This window comes from Macaca nemestrina, chromosome 13, assembly GCF_043159975.1.
Source record: "Macaca nemestrina isolate mMacNem1 chromosome 13, mMacNem.hap1, whole genome shotgun sequence".
Taxonomy (NCBI): domain Eukaryota; kingdom Metazoa; phylum Chordata; class Mammalia; order Primates; family Cercopithecidae; genus Macaca; species Macaca nemestrina.
In genome coordinates this window covers 77,685,306-77,698,793 of record NC_092137.1, presented here as the reverse complement: position 1 = coordinate 77,698,793, position 13,488 = coordinate 77,685,306, and the positions used below count along the sequence as shown (strand labels likewise).

At 37.7% G+C, this 13,488-nt stretch overlaps 1 protein-coding gene and 1 long non-coding RNA gene across 6 annotated transcripts in view; one reads left to right on the top strand and one right to left on the bottom strand.

Moving 5' to 3' along the window:
* LOC139357910 (uncharacterized) overlaps window positions 1–5,509 on the bottom strand; it is a 38,593-nt gene extending 33,084 nt beyond the window's left edge. For both annotated transcript variants that reach the window (XR_011611942.1, XR_011611941.1), the window contains exon 1: window positions 5,412–5,509. This is a non-coding gene — a long non-coding RNA (uncharacterized lncRNA). The remainder of the gene's footprint in view (window positions 1–5,411) is intronic.
* LOC105465328 (leucine rich repeat transmembrane neuronal 4) overlaps window positions 1–13,488 on the top strand; it is a 780,577-nt gene that overhangs the window by 208,389 nt on the left and 558,700 nt on the right. The window lies entirely within an intron of this gene.

Below are 13,488 nucleotides of genomic sequence, written 5' to 3'. Positions count from 1 at the left end.
CACATCCTCTCTAGCACCTGTTGTTTCCTGACTTTTTAATGATCGCCATTCTAACTGGTGTGAAATGGTATCTCATTGTGGTTTTGATTTGCATTTCTCTGATGGCCAGTGATGATGAACATTTTTTCATGTGTCTGTTGGCTGAATGAATGTCTTCTTTTGAGAAATGTCTGTTCATATCCTTTGCCCACTTTTTGATGGGGTTGTTTGTTTTTTTCTTGTAAATTTTTCTGAGTTCTTTGTAAGTTCTGGATATTAGCCCTTTGTCAGATGAGTAGATTGCAAAAATTTTCTCCCATTCGGTAGATTGCCTGTTCACTCTGATGGTAGTTTGTTTTGCTGTGCAGAAGCTCTTTAGTTTAATGAGATCCCATTTCTCAATTTTGGCTTTTGCTGCCGTTGCTTTTGGTGTTTTAGACATGAAGTCTTTGCCCATGCCTATGTCCTGAATGGTACTACCTAGGTTTTCCTCTAAGATTTTTATGGTATTAGGTCTAACATTTAAGTCTCTAATCCATCTTGAATTAATTTTCATATAAGGAGTAAGGAAAGGATCCAGTTTCATGTTTCTACTTATGGCTAGCCAATTTTCCCAGCACCATTTATTAAATAGGGAATCCTTTCCCCATTTCTTGTTTCTCTCAGGTTTGTCAAAGATCAGATGGCTGTAGATGTGTGGTATTATTTCTGAGGACTCTGTTCTGTTCCATTGGTCTATATCTCTGTTTTGGTACCAGTACCATGCTGTTTTGGTTACTGTAGCCTTGTAGTATAGTTAGAAGTCAGGTAGTGTGATGCCTCCAGCTTTGTTCTTTTGACTTAGGATTGTCTTGGAGATGCGGGCTCTTTTTTGGTTCCATATGAACTTTAAAGCAGTTTTTTCCAATTCTGTGAAGAAACTCATTGGTAGCTTGATGGGGATGGCATTGAATCTATAAATAACCTTGGGCAGTATGGCCATTTTCACGATATTGATTCTTCCTATCCATGAGCATGTATGTTCTTCCATTTGCTTGTGTCCTCTTTTATTTCACTGAGCAGTGGTTTGTAGTTCTCCTTGAAGAGGTCCTTTACATCCCTTGTAAGTTGGATTCCTAGGTATTTGATTCTCTTTGAAGCAATTGTGAATGGAAGTTCATTCCTGATTTGGCTCTCTGTTTGTCTGTTACTGGTGTATAAGAATGCTTGTGATTTTTGCACATTAATTTTGTATCCTGAGACATTGCTGAAGTTGCTTATCAGCTTAAGGAGATTTTGGGCTGAGACAATGGGATTTTCTAAATATACAATCATGCCATCTGCAAACAGGGACAATTTGACTTCTTCTTTTCCTAACTGAATACCCTTGATTTCTTTCTCTTGCCTAATTGCCCTAGCCAGAACTTCCAACACTATGTTGAATAGGAGTGGTGAGAGAGGGCATCCCTGTCTTGTGCCAGTTTTCAAAGGGAATTTTTCCCGTTTTTGCCCATTCAGTATGATATTGGCTGTGGGTTTGTCATAAATAGCTCTTATGATTTTGAGGTACGTTCCATCAATACCGAATTTATTGAGCGTTTTTAGCATGAAGGGCTGTTGAATTTTGTCAAAAGCCTTTTCTGCATCTATTGAGATAATCATGTGGTTCTTGTCTTTGGTTCTGTTTATATGCTGGATTATGTTTATTGATTTGCATATGTTGAACCAGCCTTGCATCCCAGGGATGAAGCCCACTTGATCGTGGTGGATAAGCTTTTTGATGTGTTGCTGAATCCGGTTTGCCAGTATTTTATTGAGGATTTTTGCATCGATGTTCATCAGGGATATTGGTCTAAAATTCTCTTTTTTTGTTGTGTCTCTGCCAGGCTTTGGTATCAGGATGATGTTGGCCTCATAAAATGAGTTAGGGAGGATTCCCTCTTTTTCTATTGATTGGAATAGTTTCAGAAGGAATGGTACCAACTCCTCCTTGTACCTCTGATAGAACTCAGCTGTGAATCCATCTGGTCCTGGACTTTTTTTGGTTGGTAGGCTATTAATTATTGGCTCAATTTCAGAGCCTGCTATTGGTCTATTCAGGGATTTGACTTTTTCCTGGTTTAGTCTTGGAAGAGTGTAAGTGTCCAGGAAATTATCCATTTCTTCTAGATTTTCCAGTTTATTTGCGTAGAGGTGTTTATAGTATTCTCTGATGGTAGTTTGTATTTCTGTGAGGTCGGTGGTGATATCCCCTTTATCATTTTTAATTGCGTCAGTTTGATTCTTCTCTCTTTTCTTCTTTATTAGTCTTGCTAGTGGTCTGTCAATTTTGTTGATCTTTTCAAAAAACCAACTCCTGGATTCATTGATTTTTTGGAGGGTTTTTTGTGTCTCTATCTCCTTCAGTTCTGCTCTGATCTTAGTTATTTCTTGCCTTCTGCTAGCTTTTGAATGTGTTTCCTCTTGCTTCTCTAGTTCTTTTAATTGCGAGTTTAGAGTGTCAATTTTAGACCTTTCCTGCTTTCTCTTGTGGGCATTTAGTGCTATAAATTTCCCTCTACACACTGCTTGAAATGTGTCCCAGAGATTCTGGTATGTTGTATCTTTGTTCTCATTGGTTTCAAAGAACATCTTTATTTCTGCCTTCATTTCGTTATATACCCAGTAGTCATTCAGGAGCAAGTTGTTCAGTTTCCATGTAGTTGAGCGGTTTTGATTGAGTTTCTTAGTCCTGAGTTCTAGTTTGATTGCACTGTGGTCTGAGAGACAGTTTGTTATAATTTCTGTTCTTGTACATTTGCTGAGGAGTGCTTTACTTCCAATTACGTGGTCAATTTTGGAGTAAGTATGATGTGGTGCTGAGAGGAATGTATATTCTGTTGATTTGGGGTGGAGAGTTCTATAGATGTCTATTAGGTCTGCTTGCTGCAGAGATGAGTTCAATTCCTGGATATCCTTGTTAACTTTCTGTCTCGTTGATCTGTCTAATGTTGACAGTGGAGTGTTGAAGTCTCCCATTTTTATTGTATGGGAGTCTAAGTCTCTTTGTAAGTCTCTAAGGACTTGCTTTATGAATCTGGGTGCTCCTGTATTGGGTGCATATATATTTAGGATAGTTAGCTCTTCCTGTTGAGTTGATCCTTTCACCATTATGTAATGGCCTTCTTTGTCTCTTTTGATCATTGATGGTCTAAAGTCTGTTTTATCAGAGACTAGTATTGCAACCCCCGCTTTTTTTTGTTCTCCATTTGCTTGGTAAATCTTCCTCCATCCTTTATTTTGAGCCTATGTATGTCTCTGCGTGTGAGATGGGTCTCCTGAATACAGCAGACTGATGGGTCTTGACTCTTTATCCAGTTTGCCAGTCTGTGTCTTTTAATTGGAGCATTTAGTCCATTTACATTTAAGGTTAAGATTGTTATGTATGAACTTGATCCTGCCATTATGATATTAACTGGTTATTTTGCTCGTTAGTTGATGCAGTTTCTTCCTAGCCTCGATGGTCTTTACATTTTGGCATGTTTTTGCAATGGCTGGTACCGGTTGTTCCTTTCCATGTTTAGTGCTTCCTTCAGGGTCTCTTGTAAGGCAGGCCTAGTGGTGACAAAATCTCTAAGCATTTGCTTATCTGTAAAGGATTTTATTTCTCCTTCACTTATGAAACTTAGTTTGGCTGGATATGAAATTGTGGGTTTAAAATTCTTTTCTTTAAGAATGTTGAATATTGGCCCCCACTCTCTTCTGGCTTGGAGAGTTTCTGCCGAGAGATCTGCTGTTAGTCTGATGGGCTTCCCTTTGTGGGTAACCCGACCTTTCTCTCTGGCTGCCCTTAAGATTTTTTCCTTCATTTCAACTTTGGTGAATCTGGCAATTATGTGTCTTGGAGTTGCTCTTCTCGAGGAGTATCTTTGTGGCATTCTCTGTATTTCCTGGATTTGAATGTTGGCCTGCCCTACTAGGTTGGGGAAGTTCTCCTGGATGATATCCTGAAGAGTGTTTTCCAACTTGGTTCCATTTTCCCCCTCACTTTCAGGCACCCCAATCAGACGTAGATTTGGTCTTTTTACATAATCCCATACTTCTTGCAGGCTTTGTTCATTTCTTTTTCTTCTTTTTTCTTTTGGTTTCTCTTCTTGCTTCATTTCATTCATTTGATCCTCAATCGCTGATATTCTTTCTTCCAGTTGATCGAGTCGGTTACTGAAGCTTGTGCATTTGTCATGTATTTCTCGTGTCATGGTTTTCATCTCTTTCATTTCGTTTATGACCTTCTCTGCATTAATTACTCTAGCCATCAATGTTTCCACTTTTTTTTCAAGATTTTTAGTTTCTTTGCGCTGGGTATGTAATTCCTCTTTTAGCTCTGAGAAATTTGATGGACTGAAGCCTTCTTCTCTCATCTCGTCAAAGTCATTCTCCGTCCAACTTTGATCCGTTGCTGGCGATGAGCTGCGCTCCTTTGCCGGGGGAGATGCGCTCTCAATTTTTGAATTTCCAGCTTTTCTGCCCTGCTTTTTCCCCATCTTTGTGGTTTTATCTGCCTCTGGTCTTTGATGATGGTGATGTACTGATGGGGTTTTGGTGTAGGTGTCCTTCCTGTTTGATAGTTTTCCTTCTAACAGTCAGGACCCTCAGCTGTAGGTCTGTTGGAGATTGCTTGAGGTCCACTCCAGACCCTATTTGCCTGGGTATCAGCAGCAGAGGCTGCAGAAGATAGAATATTTCTGAACAGCAAGTGTACCTGTCTGATTCTTGCTTTGGAAGCTTCCTCTCAGGTGTGTACTCCACCCTGTGAGGTGTGGGGTGTCAGACTTCCCCTAGTGGGGGATGTCTCCCAGTTAGGCTACTCAGGGGTCAGGGACCCACTTGAGCAGGGAGTCTGTCCCTTCTCAGATCTCAACCTCCGTGTTGGGAGATCCACTGCTCTCTTCAAAGCTGTCAGACAGAGTCGCTTGCGTCTGCACAGGTTTCTGTTGCGGTTGTTATTGTTTACTGTGCCCTGTCCCCAGAGGTGGAGTCTACAGAGAGAGGCAGGTTTCCTTGAGCTGCAGTGAGCTCCACCCAGTTCGAGCTTCCCAGCAGCTTTGTTTACCTACTTAAGCCTCAGCAATGGTGTGCGCCCCTCCCCCAGCCTCGCTGCTGCCTTGCCGCGAGATTGCAGACTGCTGTGCTAGCAATGAGGGAGGCTCCGTGGGTGTGGGACCCTCCCGGCCAGGTGTGGGATATGATCTCCTGGTGTGCCTGTTTGCTTAAAGCGCAGTATTGGGGTGGGAGTTACCCGATTTTCCAGGTGTTGTGTGTCTCAGTTCCCCTGGCTAGGAAAAGGGATTCCCTTCCCCCTTGCGCTTCCCAGGTGAGGCAATGCCCTGCCCTGCTTCAGCTCTCGCCGGTCGGGCTGCAGCAGCTGACCAGCACCAATTGTCCGGCACTCCCCAGTGAGATGAACCCAGTACCTCAGTTGAAAATGCAGAAATCACCGGTCTTCTGTGTCGCTCACGCTGGGAGTTGGAGACTGGAGCTGTTCCTATTCGGCCATCTTGCTCTGCCCCCCCGGAAAATTAATTTTCAAAGAAGAAAAAGTAGAAACCTTTTACCCTCCTACAGCTCAGAATTTCATATCTTAAATTTCAATTTGAAATAATCTTCTTCAATCCTCTCAAGAGAATGCAGAAAATGAGTTCTCTTGAATTCACAACAAAGCTATGTAGAACAGAAGATTTCTTTGTTCCGTGTTTATAATTCATTAGGTCAAATGCTCATACTAATAGTCTTTTAAATCTCCCAGAATTAATATCTTACCATATTTTTGAAATCTCAAAAAAATTCTACATTTATTCATTACACGATGATCTTTCCTTAAAAATAAAAAGCATCACTCCTTTCCTGCTAATGTTAAATTCACACATCAAATTTGGCATGGTTAAAAATATCTAATGAATATAAAATATGAGGATATTTCCCTCTGGTTTTGTCTTATCTCACATGAAGTCATAGCAATTCATTTGTATTTTTTTTCCTTTTTCATTTTTTTTTTTTCATTTACCCAATACTTATTTAGAACCTACTGCGTTCTAGAATTAGGTAATAACCTGGGCAAGTTAAAACACTTCAGTTTGGATTTTCTAATGTTCCCTGTGTGAGAGACCTTTCTAATTCCTGAACTCATAATTGCTTTCTGGTTATGTAAAACTGATTTAGATCAGAAGATACTGTTATTTATATACCTAAGGTTTCTAATAAAAGGGAAGCTGAAAAATTGATTTTATTGCATGCACACACACATAGACTAAAGCATTCTACAAATAAAATCCACCTTCTGCTTCTCTAGGCTTATAATTTCAATATGCAGAGTGGAATCTCTGTCAGCATGCAAGAGAGAAATATTTTTCTATTGTTTTATCAAAAGATCTAAAGACAGAAAGATTGAAATGCATCAATTTCTAGTAACCACCAGATGGTGCTTTTAGTAATAAAGCTATGAGTTTACTGGAGTGTTCTTTTTGTCCTTTTTAAAAAAAAATAAAACTAACCAGAAATGAGGATAGTATTTTGCCATGACATAATGCAAAGTCTATCTTTTTTATTCTTATTAACATGTGTACTTGCAAAGCTCAGTACAATTTTTTTCTATATCCCTAACAGGTGTGTCAAATAACGACAGAGATGAAATACCAAAAAAGCTGAAGTTAATATAAGTATTCAAGCTCAATAACGTATTTAAATATTCTATGTTTATATAGTTGGAGTAATATAATTCCCATTACATAGAGATTCACATCTATTGTTTTAATTCATGCCAGTTTGGTAACACTTTTTTTCCTCTGTGTATTTAATATTTTAAAATAATAAACATTAAAAATTTTAAATAACTCATATAGGTATAACGACCATGAATATAAGATTTCTGATCTTTCATAACAATAACTTTATTAACATTTCTTCTTAGCATATTTTATTTGGCCTCCATTTCTCTTATATCAGCTTAATTGCCTTATGTTCTTCTGGTCAGCCACCTTGAGTCCTTTTGAGACTGAATTTCTTAATTCGAAATAAGTAGACAAATAACAAGGGGCAGTATTTTAATAATAATCATAATTTCAAATATGTCATGCAAGGACATCAGAAAAGAAAAAGCCATATTATAATACCCCTGAAGAGTTTCATTCTCCTTCCATTACCACTGTCTATTAGGTGGGACCTCCCTTATGGGAAATTAAGGGTGTGGGTGAGATTATCTGACAACTCATAACTCATCTGTACCAGTTGTAACATGGGAGACTACTTTTATTTTATTTTTTTCCTTTTAATCTCTAGTCTCCTGTTAAAGTACCCTCATGCCTGTCTGTGGTAGTCATGTTATCTTTCATTTTTGACTTGAGTATGAATGGATTTAGCAGATCTGACATTAGTAAGGAAAAGGGAGGGCAGAGGCCTCAGAGTACATAGCATCTAAGAAGTCTGAACAAATAGCATAGTAGGGACAATGGAGAGTGACTCAGGATGCCTGAAATTAATAGGCCAGTTTCCCCTAAAAAACAACAGGTAGAGGATCATATTACATTTTCTTTTTCACTGTTTATTGAAAGTTAATGGGCCGGGCGCGGTGGCTCAAGCCTGTAATCCCAGCACTTTGGGAGGCCGAGACGGGCAGATCAGGAGGTCAGGAGATCGAGACCATCCTGGCTAACCCGGTGAAACCCCGTCTCTACTAAAAAGTACAAAAAACCAGCCGGGCGAGGTGGCGGGCGCCTGTAGTCCCAGCTACTTGGGAGGCTGAGGCAGGAGAATGGCGTAAACCCAGGAGGCGGAGCTTGTAGTGAGCTGAGATCCGGCCACTGCACTCCAGCCTGGGCGACAGAGCGAGACTCCGTCTCAAAAAAAAAAAAAAAAAAAAAAAGAGTTTAACTTCTAAGTGAACAATGCTAGAAAGGATGTTCTATGATGGTTCTTAGAAAAATTATCCAAATATGCAAGCCTAGATTTTGAACCCCAGATGTAAAGCATTTATGAATCTTCCTTTGGGGAAACAATAACACATCTTTAATAAAAAACAAAACTTTATTTCAGTGGATATCAAATCCATGTAGTATGGTTATTTCAAAATGTAGTTGTGCGGAAAGTGCTGCATTTGTATGACATACACTCCTATTTAAGAAATTGTGTAAGGCTGTACGCCAGAAAATCTGAGATGTTTACTCCCCTGAAATCCCATATTGCCTTATTCTATATGATGTAGGAGAAGGGGACATAAGGATAAGTTGAAAGCATTCAAAAACTCCCTGCTCCCTTACCCACTCACTCCCGGAGGCTCCCTAGTGAGAACGAAATCAGCTTGAAGGGGTGGAGCAAGAGAGGGTTGAGTGAAATCAAGTAGCAGATAGGTTTTAAGTAAATTATTTAATTTTTACTCAAACTCGAGGCTGATTTTTTTTTTCTCTGAGATGGAGTTCAGCTCTTGTTGCCTAGGCTGGAGTGCAGTGCGTAACCCCAGCTCTTTGCAACCCCTGCCTCTTAGATTCAAGCAGTCCTCCTGCCTCAGCCTCCCTGATAGCTGGGATTACAGGAGTCCGCCACCACACCCAACTAATTTTTTGTATTTTTAGTAGAGACGAGGTTTCACCATTTTGGCCAAGCTGGCCTTGAACTCCCGACCTCAGATGATCCGGCCGCTTTGGTCTCCCAAAGTGCTGGGATTACAGGCGTGAGCCACCACGCCTTGCCTGGGGTGGATATCAATATAGATGTGTACCAAACTATACCCATGATAATTAACTGTAGTCCCTGAGTAACCCTGTTAAAAATATTTTCTCTGTCTGTAGATGGAAAAAATAGCTGTGTCCAGTTATCCTTGGCTACCTCAGTTGAAAACAATAAATTGCACCGTAAATATACAGAGAGAATCCAGCTTCTTAAGTTGGACAGGAGAGACTTCTGATTGTAAGAGTGATAGTAAAATCTAAAATATTAACATTTCAGTTCATCCTAATGCCTATTACTCATATTTCATTTGAGGTGTGGAGAAATGTGTTTGAAAATAGGTTCTTTTATTTCCTGCCCAGTTAACCATATCAGACATCCCTTCAAATGAGTATTATATCTCCATCTTTAATATATGTAATTATGAATTAGTTATTGGAATCATCATACACTAATATCAAAATATCGAGTCACACTAATTTCCTCACAGCTTAAAATTCACATGGTTTCTGGTAAACTAAGCTCTGTGTGTGTGTGTGTGTGTGCGCGCGCGCGTGTGTGTATATATATATGTAGCTTATACATACATATGTAACTTTTTCCTCTCTCTCCACTCTCCCAAAGTCCCAAATATAATAGAGAAATTTCTCTTCTGAAGATGCACCATTCTGTTGATTTGTTTTGTTTATCTACATAATAGCCTCACTTTCAGTTTAATAGAAAAACATTGATACCTGTGACTTGACATTTTAAATGTGAGGGGTGAACCAAAAATATGCCTGTTCTTTTTTCTTAATAGTAATCTCTGACCAGGTTTCATATGAATTATTCTCTATGAACATTTTGGGATAGTCATTTGCCAACATTCAGCTCTATGACAGTCCCATGAAAATAACCTACTCCAAAAAGCAAGGATACGATAAGTTGGATGGTTCACATTATGTAGTCCCATAATGGGATGTGCTGAGAATAGCTCCACATCACTTCTGTGTGCTCTTACCAAAAATCCATAACCATAATCTAGCAATGTGAAAATATTAGATAAACACAATTGAGGGATATTGTACAAAATAACTGACTAGTATTCATTAAGAGTATCCCAGTGATGGCAGAAGAAGAAAGTCTGAGGAATTGTCACAGATTGGTGGAACTAAGGAGATATGACAACTCCATGCAATATAGGATTCTGGATTAGATCCTGGGCCTAAAAGGTACATTAAAGGCAAAACTGACAAAATTGAAATAATATCTATAAACAAGTTTAAAATGCTGTAGTAATGTATTTGTCTAGTTTCTATCATTTTTCTATAGTTTTGTAAACTGTTAATATTAGGGGAAGCTGGGTGAGAGTGTAAGTAAACAGTACTATTTTTGTAACTTTTCTTTAATCTTACATTGTTTCAAGATAAAAAAAAAAAAGAGCAAGTAGGTATTTTAAAAATCTACAACACTCAGAACTTTACAGAAGTCAATCAGATTTACCTTAGTTTTCTAGTGTTAATTCTTACAAATGTTTATATTGGTTTAGCTTCAAATGAGAGTCCATTGATGAAAAGAGGAGTGTTATTCTCCTTTAAGAAACTACCCATTCTAAAATTATAATGATCACTTTTGTATGCAAATAAAACAGTATTCATGCCACATAAATGAATTCATACTGCCTCTTCCTTTACTCAAATTGGATAAGCTATCTTATTTCAGGCCACAGTGGTATTAAGTAGGGAGGTTATTTGATTTGGGCTTTGTCCCTTGAAAAGCGTAGTTGTATTTTCCAGGTGTCATTTTAATTTTCAGCCGGAAGATAATGTGACCTGCAGCAGTTCCATGAAAGTTTTGGGTCTGAGTTTGCTTTTTCGAGGTGTTGCCAAGTCCATAAATGTTTACTTTGAGCTTCCTGTGCGTCTCAACATGAGTCAGATCTAACAATTTTAAAAATACGTTGTTTATGCCAACTAATTTACCATGCAAATGTGTTTAAAAAAAAAAAGAGTGTTAGGAATTTAAAGGAAAATGTTGGTTTAGAGAGAAAAACAATAATTCATTAGTCTTACATCTTTTGAGAAAATAAAATCCTTCATGTGAGCCTATGTTAACATTCTCACTAACCTATAGTAAGTCCATGTTTTTTGATAGTTCTTAGATATGAAGTGCTTTTTTTTTGGTAATTGATAGGCAATATTCAGTCAGTGGTAGGTTTTATCTATATAGGGAACAGAAATAAGCCAATAAGCCAAATGTATTTATTAAAAAATGCGATCATACTGACTTCCAGCCCCTTACCAGTCCCCTCACCCCACCACAGTGTCCTGGCCATATTGATTGTCGTCTGCCTATTCTGTGTGAACAACATCAGATGGTGTCATCTAATTTTAGGAATAACACTGACATCTTCATGAAGAAAAGACACATGGGGGAAAAATGTCTATTCAGTATTTGGGATAATCTTTCAAATAAAAAAACAGTGAAAATTATTATGTTTATTTGGAGATAACACAATTTATGACAAACTTATATAAAAGTTAATGAAAGCTCATAGAACTAAAGTCAGAAAAGCTAAAAGAAAGCAAGAAGAGCCTAAAGAGAAGATAGAAAACAACACAGAAATATTTATTTTAATTCTTGATAGAGATAAAATGGCCTAAAAGAAAACCTTGCTTTTAAACTGGAGAATGAATACCAAAACTGGTTATTTTGATTATATTCACATTATTTGTCCATTATTTATAAAATTACAAAAAACTGCAAAAAAATGATGATTACAGTTAATATTTGTCATATGTTATTTTAGAACCCTAACTTCTTTGATATAGAATATTTGGATGGCTATATATGCTATTTAACTTTTTTCACTTTACATTTTATCATGAAGATTGTCTCAACTATAAAAGGCTCTTAAGTGTGATTCTAAATGTTTATATAGTATATTCTCTTGTATAATTTTACAATTATTTATTTATTTTCTATGATTTGATTTCTTAGGTCAGTTCCAAATTTCATTATTAGAAATATGACTATGAAAAACTTTCATGTTTATAAAAATTCACTAATGTTCAACTATTTCTTATCTAAAAGTAGAATTGCAAGGCAGGCACAATTTAAAGATTTCTGATACTTAATTGGCATATTGCCTTCCAAAAAGAGAATAGGTCAGGTGCGGTGGCTCACGCGTATCATACCATCATTTTGAGAGGCCGAGCAGGTGGATCGTTTGAGGTCAGGAGTTTGAGACTAGCTTGGGCAACATGACAAAACACCATCTCTACAAAATATCCAAAAAAAGTAGGTGTGGTGGCACCTGCTTGTGGTCCCAGCTACCCAGGAGGCTGAGGCAGGAGGACTGCTTGAATCTAGGAGGCAGGGGTTGCAAAGAGCTGGAGTTAACGCACTGCACTCCAGCCTGGGTGACAGAGTGAAACTTCTGTCTCAAAAAAAAAAAAAATATAGCAATTTGTATTTCCATTACATTTTCAGCCCTGGTATATAGGCGTATATGTTTTGCCAAACACTGGCCAGCTCTGTAGAGAAGTTTTAAAAAATCTATGTCCCAATGCAATCCCTCCCCCCTCCCCCCTCCCCATGATAGGCCCCTGTGTGGGAGTTATACCTGATGTAAATGACGAGTTGATGGGTGCAGCACACCAACATGGCGCAAGTATACATATGTAACAAACCTGCACATTATGCACATGTACCCTACAACTTAAAGTATAATAATAATAAATAAATAAATAAAAAATCTATGTCACATCGATTGTTTAAAACTAATATTGTACTGTTATTTCAATTTACTTTAAAAACTTTACAGTTGAACATTTTTCTTAATATGTTTATTGGCAGAGTCTTTTCATAATTGTCTGTTTAATCTCTTAGATCTTTTTAATTTTCAGGCTTGCTGAGAACTTACGCATCATTCTGTAAAGTGCTTTACATATATTATCTCCTTTCGTTTGGATGACTGCTGTAATTGGGAGGTGTTGAAAGTTCCCATTTATAAATTGGAAATAAAAGTTTACCATGTAACTGGCCCCAAATTATAGAGCAAGCAGCAAGAATCTAGAGCCATTATGTCTCTAATAAAGAGAACAATCACACTGGACAAGATAGACAGAAGTTGATGTTATTGCCAACAATAGAGGAGAGACCACCAAATGTAGATTCCCTGTTCCAGTAAGAAAAAAAGTCTGGGGAGTTTTTAAGAACTAGCGTAGGGGGCTGACAGGTTACCTGTGTTTGCTAATTACTTTGCCCAAAGGAAAAGTAAATGTTCTTATATCTTCATGGCAGGAGGTAGTTTGACAACTTGGAGCAAGGCTCCAGCCAAAGTTGGCTTCTACCCTCTCATAGAAGCTAAGAGAAAGGGCAGTATCTTCTGTGATGATTACATTTTGAGGAGTTGGTTCCCAGATCCTTGAGAAAGACAGACAACCATGGGTTGTAAAACTGGCAAGAGCCTTTAAAAATATTTACATCTCAAAAGGGCAGAGAGAGAAAGTATAATTAAATTGCTCTTACCACCCCCAACCAAAAAAAAATTGCTCAAAGGAAAAGAAGGTTAGGATCTAGAGTCGGGAAGAAACCTGAGTAAAGTTTAGTCAAGCACTCATAATACATTTTGATATTCAAAGAAATTAATATTCATTCGTCATAATTATTACAAATAATTTTTTAAAAATATATTTTACTTTATAATTTAGTAAATTTTATAGCACTAGCAATCTGTATTTGTTATAGAAAAATGGTAAAACCTTCAGTGACAAAAACTATACTAGTTATGTATATGAGATATATATATAAATGTATGTGTTATATGAATGAACAAGACCTTTTAAATAT